This window comes from Branchiostoma floridae, chromosome 9, assembly GCF_000003815.2.
Source record: "Branchiostoma floridae strain S238N-H82 chromosome 9, Bfl_VNyyK, whole genome shotgun sequence".
Taxonomy (NCBI): Eukaryota; Metazoa; Chordata; class Leptocardii; order Amphioxiformes; family Branchiostomatidae; genus Branchiostoma; species Branchiostoma floridae.
This window is the reverse complement of record NC_049987.1, coordinates 12635949-12641948: the sequence shown is the minus strand read 5'-3', so window position 1 is coordinate 12641948 and position 6000 is coordinate 12635949. Positions and strand designations below refer to the sequence as shown.

Genomic DNA, 6000 nt, shown 5'->3' with positions numbered 1-6000 from the left:
TAGAGGGTGTAATTTTACAGAGAGAGGTTGCTTGCCCTTCCCCTTTAATGTGCTCGAGGTACCTCCTCGAACCTTTTACGTCTCCTCTGAAAGATGGATGGAGCCTCAACTGAGATGCCCTTTCCAGGATTGAACCAGGTCTCCCAGTTGCTAACTTTGATTTAGTATAAACAGTGGGGCTGCTTGCTACCACTGGAACATCTTCGTGCCAAGTATTGCTATTTTTCGTTCTTTTATACATAAATACGTCTTTATATCGGATTGCCCTTTACTCTTTCCACAACTTGGGGTATTGACTTACAGAAAATGTTGTGATTTCAGAGTCTTGGTTACCATGATTGGCAGAGTTGAATATAGGGCAGTTTCGCCATTATATTTTGATGGCTGGAATTAAGAAAAATTAACTGAGCCTACATGTAAGAGGTCTGACAGTCTTTGCTTATTTGGAAGTCGAACATTTGATGTGCACCAGGTCAATATGCACCTTCATCGTTACTCGCGTCCTTAATTGTCTAACCTAGAGTGGGCATGTAGAACGAGTGCCTTTCAAATTCGCTTCAGGGTTTAACGAGGACAATGCACACCTGGTCTAATGTCTGGGACGTGTTTGTCAACTCGTCAATCATTACCCAGGTAAAGTCAATTGCTGGGAGCAGAAGGTCCAACCTGTGCTATTGTGAACTGTGACCCGTGACAAACAGGTCATGACTGAAACCACATAAAACATGCAACTTACATGACTCCTAATTATCATATCCTCATAAATTATAGGGTTTCCTGTATTGTTCTTGAAAGCTTGTGATTTAAGACCCTTGAGGAATAAATTGAAGCCCCGTTGCTATAGTTATTAGATTAACCCAAATAATAAGTAACTTTTCTTTCTACAGCACTCAAAAATAGTCTATTGGTATTAGAATTCAAGCTGTGGTAAGCAAAAGGTTTCCCCTTGGTGCAACATGTACATGTACATGTATTAGTAACCTATCAAGAATCAATACCAAGTACAGTAAGAAGGTTCTGACATGCCATTAAATGCCAGGCAGAAATATCTGTTAGCTGTGCAACTCAACTCTTCAGCAAGCCATATGGATCAAAGAAGTCCTAAAAGAAATTTAGGCAGTGCCTAATGACCACATTTTTCATATCTACTAGGCTAGCCTGAAAGTTGATTTTTCATTGCCATGTCTTTTGACAGAAGGGCTTTAAGTTCTGCCTTTGAAAGTTAACTGTTTGAATGATGTTGGGTGGTGGGTTTGCTCTGGTATGCACAGTAGTCTATACAAGATAAAAAGCCCTTGGAAGAAATAGAAACTATTAATTGCAGAATTCGGGATAAAGGAAGTGCTTTTGGCTTTTTGTGATGGATTTTGCTTTGAAAACGAGCTAGACCTTAGATGTAGGATTATGGTGTGAACTCGCCATTGGCCAGAAAGGTAGCAGCGCCATCTAGTGTTTTTGTTGTAACCTGCAGATTATTATGGATTCCAGTACCTGCTCTAAGGAGATTGGTATTATAGATCAATCTTGAGACTGATTGTGTTATGGACCTCAAGGGTGAGAACAGCCTACTTTAATCCCCAGACACACAGGTGAATGGGGGGTTTATTGGGGAGATGACCTTGGACATTGAAGGGGTCGTGAGAATAGTTGTGGACCTCAGGCATTTCCAGGTAATTATTACTCATTTTCAACAAAAAGTCATTTGGCTATACACACAAGAAATACATGTGAAGATTTAGTACTGTGTACATTTATCCTTAGCTAAGATTTTAAGACGTTTACAGGCTTTATGTCTGTAATATTCCTGTATGTTTGATAAGGTAAGGAAGGCTTTGTATCTGAGAGGGCCATTCATGTAAGTCTTAGATAACATAATTAAACCTGGTCCCTGCATTAGTATGGGAGTTGTTTAAGGTGAGCTGGCCTTGCAATAAGTTTGATAAACATGATTTACCAAGGACACTATAATCTCTGTAAAATGACTTCTGGTTACCCAGGTTTCTGACTGACCAGACAGATTTGATTTTGCAAGTTATTTTTATGTGTACTTATATTATACGATATATAACCCTGAGTTGTTTCTATCGGAGGTTAGACTGTTGTTTCTTATGTATACTGGTACTTTGTTGAAGAAAGAGATTAGGTGAAATTCTTGAATTTGCTTGGCTTCAATGTTGTGCTATATACATGTCGTAATTATGATACTAACGACAGAAGCACAGTTGGATACCCAAGTCAGTAATGTATATGCCTCTGTTTACAGGTCCACACAAGTGATTGTTTGGTATGGACAAGATACTCCAGAAAGATAGCAGAGGACGGATAAAAATTATAAATTTTTAACTTGGTAATACTAATGGTAGTGTGGTTAGTGGCCCTGCCTCTGGAACTAAAAGAATTCGATTCTGGCTGTTTTGCTCACCCAACACTGGAATGGGTTGCAGTCCTTAAGGACGGGACGTTAAGCTGTGGTCCATGGTTCATTGTGCTTGTGGAAAGGAGCTAGGGGAATTTCTCTGGTACAATGAACCTGTAAATACTGTACATAGCACCTGTCTTCAGAAGTTCTCTATAAGACCAGTGGAGGAATAGCTTTTCAGTGAGCTAAACTGACTTAAGGTCACTTTCACTTTCTATTCCTTTCTGCCATTTCTCACATAAGCCTTCACCACATTATTTCCTGGTATCTCCCTCTGAGGACATTATTGCACACGTAAATACAGACAAAATGCCATTACGGTAACAGTAAGCTAGCTACAACCCTGCCTCAGGAAGTCCCAGTCCTGACCCTCAGTGATATTCAGCACAGGCCCTACCACGACCTGCAAAGTACACCAAGCACTTAACGTAGCCTAATGTGCACTAGTCTGCAATAAATCCTGGCCCTGCATCCCCTGAGTGAAAGTGTTGGATTTCTGCATATGTCTTGGAGAAGCCTTAATGTCATGACAAACATGCGCACACTGTATTTCTATATCCTTCTTCCATTAGAGCAAAACTCGTAACGTTCCATGTTTGAAATATTTGCTGTGTTATTGACTTCTATCCTTCACATTTTTTTGTAGTCCTACAGTTGCAGTATTGAATGCAAACTATCAACACTCCAAATTCTGACACATTACCTTCGTCAGACAAGTGCATTTTTAGCCAAGCTTGTATCCAGGATGTAATTACACTACATCAGAATACCAGTGGTAGAACCCAACATTGCTTCGACAATGACAGCACAAACAGGAATACATGGCAGTGTTATTGATGAAATGATACCATCAGTAGGCAAACCAATGCTTACAGCTCATGAAATTTTCAGACTTGAGAAAGGTTGCATTTTGCAGATGTACATTTCATGTTGGGGTAGTTGTAAATTATACAGCCTTGCCCGTCAGACTGAAAAATGCCTGATACATGTTTTCTATACAAAGAAATGTTAAGGGCATATACAAGTGAACTCAAAATGCTAAACTATACTCGTATATCAACAATTCATACAAGGATGCAGAAATTCTCAGGTATTGGGGCGTCAGACATCCTGCTTGGTAGTCCCTGCACCCCCCTGTCTGGAATGGGCCGGCCCCACTTGTCTATGCATCTGGTGTCCTGTCTGCTGCAGCCATTTTGTATGAGGTAATGCCGGCTGGATAGAGGTACCGGTGGCAGCAGACAGCCCACCCAGCTCAGCCTGGTCTTCCACCCAGTCTCCCCCCATCCCGCTTGCCTCCAACCAAAGGTAACCGGCCGGCTTGTCCGCTCCCATTTTCCTGATTTAGGTGGGGAATTGGCAGGCATTTTTCTCCCGGGGTCATTATGTATGCGGCTGCAGCATCCTCAGACGTGGCTGTCTCCTCTGTCACCTGCTGACTAAAGGCTGCTCCATTTTTATCAGCTGACTGGGATCTCTACTGTAGGTAGCTTTGCCACCTGGTATGGGTAGATGAGGTTTATTTCATTAGATTGTCGGTGATGTATTTTATGTTTTAAGTTTAACTAAGAAAATGCATATGATAGAATTTTTCAAATTATTCCATGGAAATAATTAATTTTTTTATCCTGGCAGAAAAAATAGGGATGGGCTGGGTGTGTTCTTCGTAGCCCCGTATCCTTGGATATGAAATTTTTCCTCAAATATTTTATACATAATGCTAAATTTTCATTGATCATGCTGGTTCTTTCCACCCTGTTTTTTTGTGTGATCCTGCATGTTTCTGACGTACTGGGAAATTTCAACAGTTCCAGTGATATGTCTTCATTTTCAGTTGTCATGTCTGGGCTGACTGTGATGCTATTGAATAAGCTGCTTTCTCTACATTTCTCCATGCGTAACTATGATATATAGCAGTTTATGTTCCGCGTCATGGATTATTCAAGTGAATGTTCACCTTAATAAACAGACACTCTGGTACTTATTGATTTTGCCAGAGCATCTCAGTTAAGTTTGCCATTGTCTCTTACATGTGACTATGTTGTGTGTCGCATGTATTAATGACCCACCATCTTCCTACGGTATTGAATCCTGTTATTCGCACATCAGTTATGCAAGGCTGCTCCAGATCTCTATCGAAGATTTGCATGTTTTTTAGTATCCTGGGGATGAATGTTGTGAGGTGGGGTGCAGTGCCACACCTTGAAGAGGTGCTCAAAGGGTTATTTTTTTCTTTACAAGTTAAGTCAAGCTCAAATATGAAAGCATTTCTTCTAGTGGAAGAGAGAAGTTGAATATTAATTTCTGTACTGAAGTGTTGAAGTTATTTTTTACTCTTAACTTTCATCTTCACTGTTTTATGGAGTATGATTTTCAGTGGGGGCAGGCAGGCCAAAATCAATGTGTGAACAGGTGCCATCCTTAAGGTCAAGTTCCTGTGTGGCCTTGTAAAGTCTTCTGCTTTAGACTTGACCTACTGTACTTAATGTATATACAGAAACTGAGTATGCTAAAATGCATACATTTTTTGTTAACAGATGTGTGCAAATGCACATTATGGGGTTTCAATCTATGGAAATGAGGAAACTCATCCCATCTCTTTTGTCTTCTGGAATGTTTTTATTGGCACACTTCAAGGAGCAAAGGAATGCTCTCTCAAGCCTCCTCATGCATACGCGCTCCTCAAGAAATAGCTTGAACATAGTGAATCCGCAACCAATTTTCCGTCCATCCTTTAGAATACAGACTTAAAAGGCAAATCATGTTATTCAAATGGGACATCTTAATTAGTGCAGAGCAAGACGTCAGTGGAAAAGTGCCTCTGTCGGCTTTCATGACCTCTTTTGTATGAACACCATCAATAAAAGCAAATGAATAATCTTTGGTAGCTTGGAATCCCCTGAGAAGTTGGCTTTTGAGACTGCAGACTTGCAGGGCCCACTTAATCATATGATAATTCCTGGGCAGACAGTTAAGATGAATGGTCCAGAACCTCTCACCAACAGGAGGGCAGCAGCGATAAAGGCACTCCTGAAGGAAGTACTGATGGAAGGATAAGGAGGCTTGATGATGCAAAGGCTGGCTGAATTTATGTATAGGTCTTCGAACTAAGGGCTGTTACAGATAAGACAGTATTATAGGGTAAACGCTATACAGCCAGTGAGTCGCATTCGTCGCAGGCCGTCATACGACTTTGATACAGAATTTTCAAGCAGGCTATGAGAAAACCAACCAAAGACAAGGGCCCAAGATAGCCTTTTTAGTAAAAAGACTTCTAAATTTGGTAAGACACGTCACACGTACAAATGTTCATGTATACATCTTTTCCAAGAATGCCTCCAGTGTGGAATTGTATATCAAATTATATGTAATGAATATGATTGGGCCCATAACCTTCAATAAGAAATATACAGGTTTGTTGTGAATATAGGCAAGAAGATTTAATGAAACCCATGCATTGCTTAGGGAGAAAATTGTACTGTATATTTCAATCTCCGAGTATACCGGTAATATAATTACATTTTTATGATTGCTGTCTATAAAGTCTGGCAGGAATGCAACATAAAGGAGTGATATTGATA

At 40.3% G+C, this 6000-nt stretch overlaps 1 protein-coding gene across 11 annotated transcripts in view; it reads left to right on the top strand.

Moving 5' to 3' along the window:
- Positions 1-6000, top strand: part of LOC118423199 (MAP7 domain-containing protein 1-like) — a 41146-nt gene that overhangs the window by 12075 nt on the left and 23071 nt on the right. For 2 of the 11 annotated variants that reach the window (XM_035831242.1, XM_035831241.1), the window contains exon 1: positions 3581-3727. The exons of the other annotated variants lie outside the window; for them this stretch is intronic. The gene's annotated coding sequence lies outside the window, so the exon portion shown is untranslated. Of the gene's footprint in view, positions 1-3580; positions 3728-6000 lie in introns of those variants that run through there. 11 annotated transcript variants of the gene reach the window in all.